The sequence below is a fragment of the Melitaea cinxia genome, chromosome 9 (assembly GCF_905220565.1).
Source record: "Melitaea cinxia chromosome 9, ilMelCinx1.1, whole genome shotgun sequence".
Lineage (NCBI taxonomy): Eukaryota > Metazoa > Arthropoda > Insecta > Lepidoptera > Nymphalidae > Melitaea > Melitaea cinxia.
This window is the reverse complement of record NC_059402.1, coordinates 14,777,876-14,795,739: the sequence shown is the minus strand read 5'-3', so window position 1 is coordinate 14,795,739 and position 17,864 is coordinate 14,777,876. Positions and strand designations below refer to the sequence as shown.

At 33.0% G+C, this 17,864-nt stretch overlaps 1 long non-coding RNA gene across 1 annotated transcript in view; it reads left to right on the top strand.

Moving 5' to 3' along the window:
• LOC123656260 overlaps positions 1-17,155 on the top strand; it is a 56,168-nt gene extending 39,013 nt beyond the window's left edge. Inside the window, exon 3 of the long non-coding RNA XR_006743505.1 lies at positions 16,674-17,155. This is a non-coding gene — a long non-coding RNA (uncharacterized LOC123656260). The remainder of the gene's footprint in view (positions 1-16,673) is intronic.
• The last annotated feature ends 709 nt before the right edge of the window (positions 17,156-17,864 follow it).

The following is a 17,864-nucleotide window of genomic DNA, read 5'->3' as shown; positions in this document are numbered from 1 at the left end:
CAGTATCCACGTCTCGGCTCCGTATGTTAACACAGGCAGGACGCATTGCTCGAAACAGACATAGTCTACAGAATTAGCAAGTTGAAGTAGCAGTGGGCTGGTCATCTGTGTCGCAGGACCGATGACCGTTGGAGCAGACGGGTCCTGGAGTAAATACCGCGTCTTGTCAAACGCAGTGTGGGACGTCCGCCGGCCCGTTGGATTGACGATCTACGTAAGATTGCCGGTGTAGGCTGGATGAGGATTCCGGAAATCCAGGATGTCTGGCACTTGCAGAGGCCTATGTCCAGCAGTGGACTGCAATAGCCTGAACTGACTGACTGACAGAGTTATGATTACAAAGTAGAAAAAAAAACTTCTAATAATACCGTTTTTGATCTATCTCTCTTTCTATCTATATATTTGTGGCAAAAGGTTATTTGGAAGATACAGCTCTTTCAACTATTAACCGCCTGATAAGGGGTCAATCCATAGCCAACCATCAGGCGGATTGTGTAATAGTTTGTTGCTCTAGTGGTATACGACAAGTAGGTGAAACTGGGTAGAGTGCCTTGTTTATTTATATTCTTAAATCGAAGTAATCATCTTAAGATTTACCCTGAGTTATATTCTTTCGAAGTAGCCATTTTATTTCTATTTTATGAATCGTAAAGCGCTTCACGCAAAAGGTATGCTAAAGGTTCTCATTTTTATTTCACTCATTTCCAAGACAATTGAGCGTTAAATCAAAATAGAAAAAGTTTAAGTGAGACTCTTTGAAATTACAAGAAGCCGTAAATTATACGTCGAAGTGTTTAAAAGTGCTATGTTTAAGCTTTGAATTGTCTGTTGATTTATTCTGGCTATATAATTATTTAGTCCAATTTATTTAATTATACTTTCTGTAGTTTTGATTTATAGATGAATTGATTTGTTTATATTTATTTTTAAAAATAGTAATTCACTTCATCATCACTTTAGCTTATTCACAGACCACTGCTGGCCATAGGCCTCCATAAGTTCGCGATCAAAATGACCTGAACTCATATGTGTTGCCCATAGTCACCACGCTGGATAGTCGGGTTGGTGACCGCAGGGCTGGCTTTGTCGCACCGAAGGCACTGCTGCCCGTCTTCGGCCTTTGTATTTCAAAGCCAGCAGTTGGATGGTTATCCCGCCATCGATCGGCTTTTTAAATTCCAAGGTTGTAACTATGTTATCCCTTAGTCGCCTCTTACGACATCCACGGGAAGAGAGGAGGTGGCTATATTCTTTACTGTCGTAACCACACAGAATAAAAAATAATTAGGAATTATAAATTGAAACAATTTTAAACTGGATGAACTCTAGAAAACTTTCTAACCATGTACATATAAAATAGGCTAAGAAGGCTTTTAGGTAAGCTCTATTCGCCATAGTTAATTTGCTGTAACGCAGATTGGTCGATAATTTTCCTACCAAGCAATATTGATCAACAGCTTTTGATGTTAATTAGATTGTTTATGGTTTATTAAAACAGTAGAAAGACTTTTAATAACAAAAACTCGAAGAGAGAAATGTGATTAAAAATATTTCATTTTATTTTGTGTAAGGTCCTAATAGATGGCGTTGTGTTACGATATAACTAAAGTTCACTCCAAAATACCAATATGTTACCAAATATATTGAAGTCATATTGTGAAATGCGATGTAAAGATTCGCAGTTACTGATTGACGTGCGGCCTTGAATTTCAAAACATATTGTTTGCTCAGGTGTAAATAATTATCTAATGCTACGAACGTTTGTTATAGAATTGTTTTGTTTTCGTTTGAAATTCGAATTTTCAATTCAATGGTTTCATGTTTAAAATGTCGGATGTAACAACACTGACTGTCCATATTTGTTGTGTTACCTAATGTAAATAATACTGTAATGTAAATAAGTCTGTTAATATCTAAGCAACAAAACATAATTATATAAAAAAATCGAATATATTTCTAGTTATAACAACTTCCGCTTATGTCTTATATTTTCTCGTAATACACCTATTAAAATGACAATATACATATATACATATATGCATATATTATGCAATATGCTTAGTTATTTAAGTTAGGTTCTTAACACAATCCATCGATTTCAATATATTAAACAAATATATTTGTTATTAGATGGATCTATGTACCTACTTTTACACTTTCCCTAACTTTTTTATGCATCAAAGTTATATTAAATACTTTAAAAAAAATATTTATTTTTTAATTTTAAACAATTTTATTTGGATATATTTAAAGTTGTTCTCATTTCCTATTAAAGTAAGTACACTTTTTCTAAACATTAAAATATATTAAATTAAAATATACAAAAAAAAAACAATAAGGAAAAAGTAAAACAGCTTACGATAATTCGTCAATGATAAAAAGACTTAATTAATCCGGTTATATTTTATGAAATTATTTAATAAAATCATAAGAAGTAAATATACCAATCTGGTAAATATAAATGTTTGTTTGATTTGAGATGGAGTAATGTCGATAAACAAGAAAAATAAATAACCTGATTTTAATTTTTAAAATTTTCAAACTTAGTAAAAATATTGACTATATTTTTTATTTTCATTTTGCGGAGCTCGATCATTCAACATTAACTGAAAATGTCTTGTCCACGAGAAATTGCGTTGAAATTTCCGGGTAGATTTTGACGGCTTTAGCAGTGTCCTTACGGACTACCCACTTTCTCACGCGTTTCCTGCGTAAACACTGGTCACCACTACCATTGTTACTTTCACCCCTACCATTGTCCTTTGATTTACGCACACTCGACACTCGATCCCGTGTTTTACAGACGACACTCACCGTATCGATTCGCGATTTGTTTATATCACTCTTCATGGATTTGCATAAAACAATCACCGGATTCTACACCCTCGAATGCAAAAATAAAAATAAAAAATATGTTAAATATCCCGTTTTTTTAATAGTTTTACATATATTAAGTTGATAGGTTTAAGCGAAGTATTTATGTTTATGTGTTTAAGTGTAATAACAATAATATAACAATTACTATACTAAATTACACGTAATATGCTAAACAATATTCATTCATAATTAATTACACGCGGTACGGTTAATCTAAAAACGGGATTAGTGTTCTGACAGTTGGCATTTGAATAGTTACTGCTTTACGCAAATTTCGCACATATATTTTACATGTATACACATTTTCTACGCATGACGAATGTTTTTGTGTAAATATACTGAAATCAAGACAATTTGATTTCGCTCGTAGTCAAGAGCGGATCCAGCTTTGGCGCCGGGGGGGGGAGGAAGTTATAATTTAATCTTGATAATAATAGATACCGACCGACACGACACGATCAGTCGGAGACGCGGGTTCGAACCTCGCTGGAGCGGTCAATTTTTGATATGATATTTAAAAATGTTTAGAATTCCTAATGTGTGGGTAACACAAAAATAAAATCGTAGATATAAATAAAGTATAGTAGTGAGATAAGTACCAAAAAACAACAAGGGTAAGTGATTAGATAGTTTTTAAAAAAGTTTTGTATAGTTACGATATATTTCTATATACACACATGTACAAAACTCGTAATCCAAGTATCATAAAAACTAAAAGAAAATCGAAAGATTTTCTTTCTATTAACTATATAGGTTTCCGTACATTTTCAATTGACCTTTTCATACCATCTATGTTTCCTATCGAAGAATTTTTTCGACCCTTAACTGTGAATATAATACAAAAAAAAACTTATATATTTCCAAAGATAGTCAAAAACAAATATTCCTTTATAACATTCGCCTGAAAATAAAACAGAAGTGTTTACCATCAATAGAATTTTTATTACAAAAGGTACTTGAATCCAAGAGTTCGCTTATCTCGAGTTCGAAGTGGTTAAAAGGGCTGAACCATCGAACCCTTTGACGCAAGGGATGATTTATTTAATCTAGAAAGGTCTGCGAACTATATTATTGTTTCTGTCTTGGTCCATTTAATATCGGTCTGGAAAAAAACACGTAAAAATTGTTAAGTTGTTCGTTCACTGGAATGCTATAAATCATATTTGGCAAACTCTTGACCGTTTTTTCTTTGTTTTTTTCCTTTAAATTACAAAAAAAAAATGTCATGGATTTCTTAATTTACAAACAGCAATAATCGTTAAATGTTGTATTATCAATAAACGAATCAATAAAGCAAGAAGTTCTAAAATAGATACACGGCCATCTGTTCCTAAGTTAAATAACTAAATACTTGCGTTTTAAGCAGCCGACGGATATATACAATTTTTTTTTCATTAAATAAACAGAAAGAAGAAAAAAGTTACTAGTTTGCCATTAAATAGTAATATTTACAATTTATAAAATATTATCTAATGACTAGTAACGATAGTATAAAATGATAATAAAAAGAATATAATATATTAGCATAAAAAAGTTTAACATAATAATTGTATTTGCTCGCAAACGAAAAAACCGACTTCAATTACATCGACAAGTAATACAGTGTAAGTAAACGAAAAATATTAACAAACGCTCTAGTTGTCACTACGATTTTCGCTAGCCTACGGTCACGAACCCGCCTGCCCAGCATGGTGACTATGGGCAAAACACATAAGTTCACGCCATTTTTAGCTCGAACTTGTGGAGGCCTATGTCCAGCAGTAGACTGCGAGAGGCTGAGCTGATGACAATAATGGATGGACGACGAAGATATTATCCCCAACCATAGATAATTATATATATATACAGGGTCGAATTGAGTACTGTAGAGACTTTTTGTAGTCGGTTAAAAATAATGATAAAAAGAATACAGCATAAAAATAGTATAACATAAAAAAGACACACAAAGACCGGAATAAAGAAAAGGCCCACCAAAACTCTGCCTCAAAATTGCTTTTGGCAGTAAACGTTTACTGCAATTACGCTTTTCTTCTTGCAGAATCCGTAAAGGTGACGGAATACGTCAAACGTCAAACAAAGAAGAACAGTAGGTATAAAAATACAAATTTTCATACTAAAGTATAACAGTTTCTTATATTTGTGCGTGCTCGTGTGGATTACTAAATAAATAAAAAATACATCAAATAAAATAAAAATAAACAAAATAATAGAGAAAATGCAAACTTGATAACTACTGTTTTGAGTGAATATGCAAACGTCTAAGGCCGTAATCTGTTTGCGAAGAAAATGTGAATATAATGGCAGGAGGACGAAGACGTTTATTATTATTTCTAAATAAATTAAGTTATTCAGTATAGCTTTTCGTACGCAATGAAGAATCAGCATTAAATCTGGACTCAATGCTTCGTTTCTGGACGTTAATTTATATATTCACGGTCGTAAATTCCATTCTACGCGAAAATATACTTTTATATAAGTTGAGAAATAAAGTAAGAAGAAATGTTTTATTTGTCAAATCATTAAGTTTTTTTGTTAGAATCGTATTTTCGTTGGCAATTAAGTTATAGAAATTTAATTTTTTGTGTATCAACAAATTGACTTTTGATATGTAAATGGTTTCTAAGTAAAACTGAAATATTTATAAACAACGCATAGAGCTATTTTTAACATGAAATAAATTCTTTGATTTATTGAAAAATTGTCCAACATGGATGGTCACGGATCGATTCCATCTCGGGCGTTTGTATTTATAGAAATTTTAGTCACTGTTCTGGTTGTATTCCCTTTTTGTTATGACTTCTCACCGTGCTTTTGTGAAAACGTTTATTGCAAAATAGACATCAGAGATTGTAACTCATGGTGCATATGTTTCCCACCCCTTCACTCCTAAATGGAAAAGCGTTCTTGTCCCAGAAATGGGACGTTTCCAGTTAACTTCAGCTTTGTCTACCCATAATTGAACATTTACTGAATATTTTTGAGACACGTTTACACTTTGAAACATTGCAAAACAAATAAACGCAAAAGCTGGTAAAGCATTAAATAATTACGAACAGTTTTAAATAAAACAAGTAATTACAATTACAAAGCGAACTGTTTGAATAAGAAGTCGTCTTTAGAACTTTGTTTCTTTATTAGAGGGATAACATTTTAATCTGTTTGTAAAGACGTAATGTGTGCGTTTGTTTTACTATATACGGTTAAAATGATTAAACTCTTGTGAAATTGTAAACTTAACTAATTACCATAAGCCTTGTATGTCTTAGTTTAATATAATGGAGCAGAAATGTTTGTTTGTTCGTTTCGTTTTCGTGCGTATAGTAATTTATTAATTTTTCGCAAGAAAATAAATAGCAGCTTTATATTAAAGCAAATAAAGTTTATAAGACTCACTCAGAAATACTATATTTCCAGCAGAAATTCTTTAAAATCCTCAATCGTAAAGAATGTCTGGAGCGAAAACCTATCAAGCCCTAACCGCATTAGAATTCTTGTCATAGTCTTTGACAACTTCAATTTTCTATGAAAATGCAGTGTCTTCGAGTGAGTCCGTGTCACTTGGACGTTGGACGCAGGCCAGAACCACTCATCTCAAGTTCTTAGAATTAGCAAAGTTGAAGACATGCTGAGCCTTTGAAACTGCTCGAAGCGATTAATTTGTGGTGAAGCATATTAATTTATAATATTTTTTTTTTGTGTTAACACTTGTAGACATCTGTTTGGAACAACAAGAAATAGTTGGGACTTACTAAGGCACGTTCTTTCATACTGGTTGAGCTTCACGTTGGCTGATCTGTATCAGCTTTCTAAGCTAACAAGAACAACGGTTTAAGAAGCTTTGACAATGTGCTATGGTATCTAACCCGAGTAAACATCGAAACGTCAAACGAAAGTCAGTATAATTTGAATTTTCGTCCACCAGAATGACTATCATTGAACTGTTTAGTTACTATTATTTTGTCGTTTATACGAGTAGACAGACAGACAGTAATTTTTGTTTCCTAATGTAGCAAAAGGGACAACCTAACAGTATTGAGTGTTTGTGTATGGATATTGTAAATTATAAGGTATTCGTATATGTTCAGGTTTGCATTTATATTGAGGTTTCACTTTATTTTTGTTAATTATTATTACTACTTGAAACTTTTTTTGTATGTCCTCGAAACACATTGTAGATAATTATTTCTGTGTGGCTTTAAACTCACTTTCTGCGGACAGAAATGCACAAAATAGCTACCTAATAGAAAAGTTAAAAAATATTCCATTTCCGATTGTTATTTGTACTAATTGTTGTTGCCTGTAAATTGGTGAGCACAGTGTGTGTGTATTTTTTTATATCGTTTTTTTTTTATGTATCATCTGTAAGCGATTCCTTAAATAAATAAATAAAATAAGTTATGTTAATTTTTTCTTATTAAAATGGAGCTCAAATCTGACTCATTTTAAAATTTTGAGCAAATCTCTCATTTAAAAATGAATGATCGATACGGAATAAAATTAGTACATTTATGTATATACAATTCTTAAGACTTATCGCTAGTGCTTCAATTCCCGAAATTGTATCCTCTTGAGGATAAGCCTTGTCTTATATTCAAGTTAATGTGTTTCTGAGTGGTCCAATAAAGCAATGACATTTACTTCAACGTCAATTTTATCGTATAACTCAATCAATTATCGTGTTTCTTTAATAATAATAGGGAAGCTAACAAGCATGTGGATCACCTGGTGGTAAGCGGTTACCGTAGCTAATGGAAGCCTGAAATATAAGAAAAATTGCAAGTTCGTTTCCAAAACTACTCCCGACCCTCCCCAGTTCTTACCTTACCCACCACAGGAACACAACAATTGTTAAGAGCAGTCTTATTAAATTGTGATCTTCTTTAAGAGTGAAGTACTGTTCCCCCGTCAGGCTTATTTAGATTTTGAGCTGGATCTTCATTATAAAAACATAAATAATAAAACACTATTCTATATACATATATTATTATTCAAAATTTGCACAATTTATTATAACAATATTGAAAAGGTTGGTAAAGAATTTACGTAATTTAATGATGTATTCAAAAATTAAACTTATAACGAATAATTTTGAATATCATATCAAAAATTGACCGTTCCAGCGGGGATCCAACCTGCGTCTCCGACTGACAGTGTCGGCGCTCTAGCCAATTAAGCTATGGAACGATGTACCCGTTAGATCGAAATTTTTGATATGATGATTTTATTTTCGGTTTAACCGAAACGCTGGAACGATCAATTTTTGATATGATATTCAAAAATGTTTAGAATTCTTAATGTGTGGGTAACACAAAAATAAAATCGTACATAACGAATATTTTGCATACAATATTTTTTATCTGGATAAAATCAGATGGCTCGGTTGCAATATTTGATTACTAAATATTTATTTTAAAATCGCTTAAGCGTTTACCACAAGGCATAAACCCACTGGCGTTACGCCAAATATCCTCGGCTGAGGGGGCAGATAGGCGACAAAAGAAACAGTGCTAGTTCGCTGCATTACATTTATGTACTGTGTTGAATGTTCCTTGCTGCTTTTGCAGATAACGTCAGTAGTAACTTAATACCTAACTTTTAGGTTAAATTCAATGAATATATCCTCCTGAAACTCTCAAGTAGATTAAGCTGATATATTTTAACTAGATAAGTTGTGAAGTGTTCAATAATATTTGAAATAAATCTGTCAAAAATGACACGTTAACTAATTAACGTCTTTTGATTGTATCCACATATGATGGACCACTTATTTTTGGATTTTTTAAAGAGCATTGCTTGTTATTTTATTTTCTAATAAGTATTAGATCTCTGCTATCTTTGGGTTATATTTCAAAGAATAGTTATCCGAATGTTATTTGTTTTTACTTTAAAAAAACTATATACGTTATGAATAAATCCGTATAGTCAGTAAGTTTAGTAATATTACGAAGAAGTCGTTACTCCATAATATTAACGTTATTTCATTAAAATTAAACATTACATTCAGCCTGTAATGTACCACTACTGGGCATAGGCTTCTTTCTGCGTGTAGGGGAGGGATTGGAGCTTAATCCACCACGCTGCTCCACTGCGAGTTTGTGAATATATTCTCGAATAATGATCGTTAACCGTTACCAACAGCTTACCAAGCTTTCCGAGTCTTGGTGGTGTGACCCACAAGGACATGTATGCATACCGAGAAAGCAATATTTGTAGAATTACAACTATCCATCCCTAATGGGAATCAAATCCATAAACCGTCAGTGTTTTAGGCAACTATCGGCACCACTACCACTACACCAGAGCGGTAGTTAAAGTAAGCATATAAACATATGAATAAAATAAACGAAATAGAATAAAAATATATTAATAAAAAGGTAGACCTTTTGAAATTAAAATATTATTTATTTTTAAATGAGATACCAACATGGAAGAAAATACTTTGCTTGAGTATAATATCCAAATATTTTTTTATTTTATCGAGAATAATATTAAAGTACTATTTGCAGTGAGGCCAGTTCTCAACAAAAATATATTACAGAAGTCCGCCCTAACTTCCGTACTGGTATAATTAAACCTAACCAGCAATTTTTTCAGGTAAATTTATTTATTTTAATTTCGGCTTACCTTTGGTTTACTGATAATACAAAGTTATTTTAACGAATATCTTAGGAATGTTCAATAAATTTTAATAAGCCAGTATTTATATTAATATGAACAAAACTTAAAATAACACTCATGTACCTTCATGTACCTATTCAATAGGCATTTGTGACGAAATACCTACACCTGGCAATGGTCAGCGATAAGACTTCAAATTGTACATAATTACGATTTTGTTATACAAATTTTATTTGTGTTTAGTTTACAACTAGATAATTAGAAAACATACTAGAATTCAAATTATTCAATGCAACTATACATCTATTATAATAAAAACCACAGTAAGAAAACTTCTACTTTGATTAAGTTATGCCTATTTGATTTATGTATAGTTTACTTTTTTCGTGGGTAGGTGCCAAATAAGTAGTAACAACAAAATTTTGTGCCAAGACTTTTATTATTTAAAAATAGTAATCTTTGTACAATTTATGTTTAATTGTGATATTTATGTTCCATTACCCACCAGCAAGTAATTCCTCTCACTAAAAATCACCCCTAAACATCGTTATCAATATGGATTCCTTGAAAGACACAGTGGCATCTCTGACTGAAACATTTCAAGCCCAGATGTATGAATTTCAGCAAGATTTGTTGAAGACTTCGCCTCATGCGACTACCACATCATTGGCTGCTGACTTCAACAACTTCAAAAGGTTCATTCTTTCTGCTCTCACAGCACTCCAGCGGCAAGTCGAATTTTTGACCCTAGTTATTGACCGCCAAGAGATGAAGACTAGGCGCAAGCTGATTCTTTTCCACGGTGTCCCTGAAGACAAGGGTGAAGATACATCGGCGCGAGTTACCAGCATTGTTGCTGAGAATTTGAACCTAGCCAATTTCTCTAGTACCAGCATCAAAACCTCTTATAGATTAGGCCGTCCATCTGCGGGGAAACCGCGTCCTATTGTGGTTCGCTTTAGGGATATCGCAGTCCGTGATAAAGTCTGGTACGCCAAGACGAAGTTGAAAGGAACTGGTGTCACACAATCAGAATTCTTAACTAAGGTTCGTCATGATGCATTCCTTGTGGCTAGAGAGAGGTTTGGTGTCAGTCGGTGCTGGACACGTGAAGGCACTATCTTCGTAATTACCCCGGACGGAACGCGGCATCGGGCCGAGTGTCTGGCTGACCTCGATAAAATCCCAGGATCCAGTTCGACAGAAGCGTCTAAGTCGCCGTCTAAAAACACCACTGCCGTCCAGAAACAGCCGGAAAGCAAGGTGGCTGCATCTCGACCAAAACGGGGGTTAAAGAAATAGCTTTGTGTTTTGCAGTTTACACCGTGACAGGCATCTCCTCCAGTCCTGTTATTCGTCATCGGTATTTAATTATTTAATTTGCTGTATTAACTTATATTAATTTTAATAACTCGTTACTTAGTATAAATTATGCCTTTTTTTTGCTATTTTAACTTATTGATATTGATAGCTAGTTGATAGTGTTACCCGATGTGCACAGGTAATAGATGCATTTACTGCTATTTGATAATAGTTTTTTGTCTATGAAATTGCGTAATTTTACTAAGACTTCTTTATATACATGTAAATGTTTTCATAGTAAGTACATGAATAGTTTAGTGATGGTTTTGTAATGATTTTAGTTACGACTCATGTTTATTAATCTTTTGTTATTTTTAGTATATTAAATTACTCTCCATGCAGCTGGTGGGTGCATTGAACGGTATTTACACATATTTTATTATAATATATATATACGTATAATTTTATATCAACCTATTATTATTATTATTATTTCTTAATTTTAATATATATTGGTTTTTAATTATTATTTATTTATTTTATCATAATATATTTTTAGAAATATACATCACAAATATTTTATTTAGTTATTTCGTTAATTTATTTATATATCTTTAATATCATAAATGTCATTCATTAATGATAGTGATGCTTTTTTATCGCTATCTTCTGCTTCCGATGATTTAAGTAGTGTTGACAGTTATTATAGTATTCCATCTTTGAGCGACACGTTAGACTCCTGTTTTGCGAATACTCCTAAGAACTTCAATTTAGTACACATAAATGCACAGAGTATCCCTGCTCATTATCCAGACTTGTTGTCTTCTCTCAATAATGGCAATATTCATGGTGTCCTAGTCTCCGAGTCTTGGCTCAAACCTTGTTTGCCCTCTACTTCTTTCTCTTTACCGGGATTCCACCTGATCCGTAACGACCGCATTGGTCGGGCTGGTGGAGGGGTTGCAATATATATCCGCTCTCATATCCCTTTTAATATCATTGACACTTCGCAACCTCAGACCGGCGGTGCAGAGCATCTTTTTGTGGAGGTGATTTTTTCTCATACAAAACTTCTTCTTGGTGTCTTCTATAGCCCATGCCTTACTGTTGATTACTTTAACTCATTAGAATCTTTACTTCAAAATTTAACTCCTCTGTATAGTCACACAGTGATCATGGGTGATTTTAACACCTGCCTGCTCAAAAACGATCACCGGTCTTCCCGTCTTAAAACTCTTATTAATGCGCCAAATCTTCATATCCTGCCTTTACTTGCTACTCATGCTTTTCCTAATAGTGTTCCATCTCTTTTAGATCTCATTATTGTTTCTTCCGTTGACCATGTCGAAAAACACGGTCAATGTTCTGCCGATGCATTCTCCTTTCACGATTTGTTGTATCTATCGTACAAAATTAAGCCCCCTAAACTTAAATCTAGAATTCTTCTGCAACGGAATTTTGGTGGGATGGATTTAGATAGACTCCAGAATGATGCAGCGAAAATCGATTGGTCGGTTGTCTGTAATGCAGATACAATCGACGACCAAGTGGCTGTTTTTAACTCTCTGTTAATCCAACTATATGATGTACACGCACCCATTCGACCTGTAAGGGTAAGACATCACCCTGCTCCATGGATTACTCCTGAAATTAGAAAATTACAGGAGAAAAAGGTTCGCGCAAAGTCACGATACAGATTGAATAGCTGTGAAGCTAATAGAGAGATATATATTAAGGCTCGGAATCGTTGTAATAGGGTGTGTAGAGATGCACAACGGCGCCACATCTATAAATCTGTCATCGAAGAAGAAGATCCTAGTAAAGTCTGGAACTTTCTAAAATCACTGGGAGTTGGCAAAGCGCATCAGAATTATCGCTCTCAAAATTTAGACCTTAACGAGTTGAATCTCCATTTTTCCTCATCTGTTACCATTGATAGTGTGACTAAATCTTTGACAAGAAATCGACTTTCAACCTTGCCAACTCCTAATACTCCCACTTTCTTTCTTAATCAGTTGGCTGAATGTGATGTTAAGAAGAACATTTTAGCTATTAAGTCCAACTCCGTCGGATCTGACAGCATTAGTCGTAAGATGATCATTCCTCTCCTTAATTTACTTACACCCATATTAACCAAAATTTTTAATACTTCAATCTCCACTGGCTCTTTTCCGTCTACGTGGAAAGATGCTGATATTATACCTATCCCGAAAAAACTTAATCCATCATCCCTGGCCGAATATCGTCCCATTTCGATTCTTCCCTTTTTATCCAAAGTCTTCGAGCGCCTTGTGTATAATCAACTTAACCTATTCCTTTTGAAACACAGTCTCCTAAATACCTCGCAATCCGGTTTCCGTCCTGGTCATAGTACGACTACTGCACTTGTCAAAATAACTGACGATATACGATCTAGCATGGATAGGCGCGAGGTTACAGTATTGACGTTGCTTGGTTTCAGTAACGCTTTCAATACTGTAGACTTTGATATACTTTGTGACATTATGCGTTCTCTTAACATATCTCCAGAGGCCACTGATTGGTTTCAAAGTTACTTACAGGGTCGCCGGCAGCGAATTAAATTGAATGACACATTTTCAAACTGGTCATTGGTTGCTGCTGGTGTCCCCCAGGGTGGTGTGCTCTCCCCTCTCTTATTTTCTATATTTATTAATTCCATTTGTAATATTATAACTTCTCTCTATCACTTCTATGCAGACGATCTCCAAATATACTCTCATTCTACTGTAAGTGACTTGCCTCAATGTGTTTCTCGTATAAATGGTGATCTACTTGCCATTACCACATGGAGTAAAGCTTACGGATTAGTAGTAAATCCAACCAAAACTAAGACTATAATTATAGGAAGTTCTAAATTAATTAGCCGTATAAATCGATCTCAACTACCTCCTGTAATTTTTAATGGTATTGTAATTCCATATAGTGAAAGTGTGAAGAATCTTGGCGTTATTTTTGATCAACATCTATCATGGGGCCCACAGATTTGTGAAGTCAGTCGTAAAGTTTTTGCTTCGGCTGGATCTCTTCGCAGGCTGCGTAATCTACTTCCAATTCCCACCAAAATTGCTCTTGCAAATAGTCTTCTATTACCAATTCTGGACTACGCAGACACATGTTATCTTGACATTACTGAAGAGCAGATTAATAAACTTGAGCGAATCCAGAATTTATGTATACGATTCGTATTTGGACTTCGTAAATATGATCATATCTCTGAATTCCGTAAAAAACTTAAGTGGCTCCCTATTCGCTTTCGCAGGAATACGCATATTCTTAACTTACTTTACTCTATTCTATTTAACCCTGTTGCACCTGCTTATCTAAAGCAACGATTTAAATTTCTTAGTGATATCCATGAACGCAGTCTTCGTTCTGAGAATACCTTACTTCTTGAAATTCCCCCTCACTCCTCTTCCTTTTATTCTAAATCTTTCACTGTTCAAGCTTCTCGACTTTGGAATTCTTTACCCTTGCATATTAGACGTGTACAATCGCTTTCTATTTTTAAAAAGGCTGTCAAGAAGCATTATCTTGATATTCAACGTGAATAAAATTATATATATATATACATATGTATGTATGTTTGTATGTATGTGTTTGTGTATGTATATGTTTATGTATATATGTATGTATATGTGTATGTATGTATGTATGTACGTATGTATGTATTTATGTATATGTTTATGTATGTATGTATGTAAATAAGTAAATATATTCAAACGTTTATGTCTCAATTTGTACACCTACACTGACACAATACCATCTCCTCTGCCCCTAGGTTGCCTGGAAGAGATCGCTTTTTAGCGATAAGGCCGCCCTTTGTGCCTGATGATACTCTGTTTAAGTTCATAATATGTATTATTTCTGTTTTGGTGTACAATAAAGTGTATTGTTATGTTATGTTATGTTATGTTTACTCCCTTCTCCTTTACAAGTTTAAATCATAAACAAATTTTCAAACATAATATCCTGTATATTTAAAAAAAAAGTTTTTATAGCCAATTTATCAGCATTATCGTAAATGTTTTCACAGATTTTTAAATTTCATTCATTCTAATCAACGAATGTCAGAAATGCTAATATCTTGATTTGTGATTAAATTTTGACCAATTAATTTGAAACAATTTGACAACTTGACTTTCTTTGATCGTTACAAGAGCTTTAATCTTTCTCAATATGATAAATTTCAGGTCGTTTTTGTATTTTAGACACACAGGTGATATCCAAAAAACTTAGGTAATTTGGAAAATATTTAGAGCCCACATCTTTTGACCGATTTTAAATATGGAACTAAATTTTTCAAAGTTTCCTTTTAAAAATGGAAACATTTTTACAACAAACCCAACAATGTCTTTTTTTAAATATCTCTACAAATTTATTTATCTATGTATTACTATTCCACGAAATAACGGCGGAATGTTACTATAATAAGGTTCACGGCTATATTTCCACCTTTTGTACCCAAATACTGAACCATAAAAATACAGAATATAGTAACATTCCTTACATATAGATAAAAGGAAAAGTATCGTATGATAAGAAATCTATGCTCCATAAATAATATGGCAACTACTCCCATATTGTGCGTATAGACATAAATTTGTACGAAGGTCTATTTGAACGAGTTGGATTCGTAACAAATAAATAAAATGGTAGAGTGGTTGTGATATCGAAACAACAGCGTTTTCTCAATGTAAATAAATGTCTTGGTACTTATGTTATATTTGAGAGACAAAGTTATTTTAACTATCGTCAGACTTCGTGACGTGTTGGTAATGTCCACCGTCTTGACCGGATTGCTCGACAGTGCTGCCAGCTGTAGGACGCCGTGCCAAACTTCCTTTTTTATTTCGTATTAATGACTTTCCCCGATATATATATGTAGCAACATCTATTAAATTAGATCTAAAAACTTACGTATCCTACGAACGATTGAGTATATATAAAATAACCCGACAAAAACCGTCGGGGCGGTAGCACACCAGACACAACATCCGTCTGGTCGGAGAATGCTCCCTTTGCGATGGCGAATGAGGAAGTTCACAACCTGTTCCTCACAATCCCCAAAATACTTTTGAGCCTATTTTAATATACTATTATTGCATTTATTTTAGAATGACGACCAGGGCGCCAAAAAAATAGAAAGCAATGAAGCTCAAACAATTTGTAACGCGGGTGAAGACTGTGGGAAGGAACGCTGGAGACTAGGATTTTAGGCACCAACGAATATGAAAAAGATTTGAAATAAATTGCAAACATTTAAAAACTTAGCAACTTTGTCCTACATAATTATGATCGAAAGCATCAATTTTGAGATCAATTACATACATAATGTTAAAATGCACTGTATTAATGTAACCGAAATGAATAAATTAATTCACATATAAGTACATTACACAAACGTCTAGTCAAAAAGGACACATAAAATGGTCACGGTAAAAATGGGAATGCGTTTTTGCTACTATCTTCACCTCGTATATTTTACACAATTTTTATAAGGCGTCTTTGATTTTTTGTTAAAAATACTCTACGATGCTTCTCAAGTTACTGACAAGAATTTACTGTATTATGGATTTCATACAAAAACACTTAGTATATACGAAACGTGTAAAGTTAAAAACATAAAAAAAAATTGGTTACCTCATAAAGTAGGTAGGAATTACCGAATCATAGAAATTAGAATTCATACATATACAGCTAGAAGTATTGCTTACAGCACTACGCATGTTGCAACTGCAGCTGAAAAAAAAACCCTTTCACTAAACTATGTTTTTATTCATTATTTTTCATATAAATCTATTTTCATAACCTAATATCTTCGAAACAATTTTAATTTAAGATTATTTTGATTTCAGGTGGTGATATCACCTTTTAAGAAAGTGAAATAAGAAGAGAAAAAGTGCGGGCCCGCCAACTGGCTGGGCCCGCCACTGTTTCTGAAGCTGTAAGTCTTTTATTAATTGAATCATTTTTACTACTACGGTTATATTCTAACCAGTTATCTTCACGGTAAAAATAATTCCAGTATTATAAAATTATTTTAAGCATGAGAGGAGATCATTGTATAATTATGGTATATATTATTTATTTAACAATTTATTCCACATTTAAAATTACATAAGGAAAATAACAATATTTTAACTTGAAATAGGTACAAATCAGTCTGATCACTAATGGTTATCTCTTACAGACAACCAAATACATTGTTAGACAATGCAGAAAATATTGATAAAAAAAAAACAATAAACTTTAAAAACTCTTTATTCGAAATCTGTATTTACATACACTGCTCATAAATATAAATAAATTAAATTCAATGTACATATAAAAACGATATAAACTTCTATATATATTATATGACATGATATAACAAATAATGAAACATACGTAAAATATTTAATATTAGTGCATCGTATTTAAGAATATTAAATCTGTTCACAAATGATGATAATATGAAGTAACATACACATATAAAAGAAAAATAAGTACAACATTTACCCTTGTCAAACTTCTTTATACTTACCCTTATTATGAAATATGTTACACGGCTACACACAATAAAATAACCTTTTAATTATTGTCATATTAAAAACTATTTTCATACCTACTACTCTTCTATGTAATACTGATAAATGTCATATTGATTACTCCGACTACAAATAAAGATAAGGTCTTTAACACAAAAATATATAATTGTGTTTGCACGCAAACGAAAAAAAAAACCGACTTCAATTACATCGACACGTAATACAACGTAAGTAGACGAAAAAACTAACAAACGCACTTGTTATCACTGTGATTTTCGTAAGTTTCCCTCGATTTATCTGGGATTCCATCACCAGATCCTGGTTTCCTTATCATGGTACCACACTTGGGATATCTCCTTTCCAACAAAAAAAAAGAATTATCAAAATCGATTCATCGTCGTTTTATCAATATGTAATTCGTATTTAAATATGATTTCCAACAACACAACACAACAAATACACGATTTACTAAAAATACCGAGCTAAACTCGGTCACCCAGGTACTATAATATTAAACGT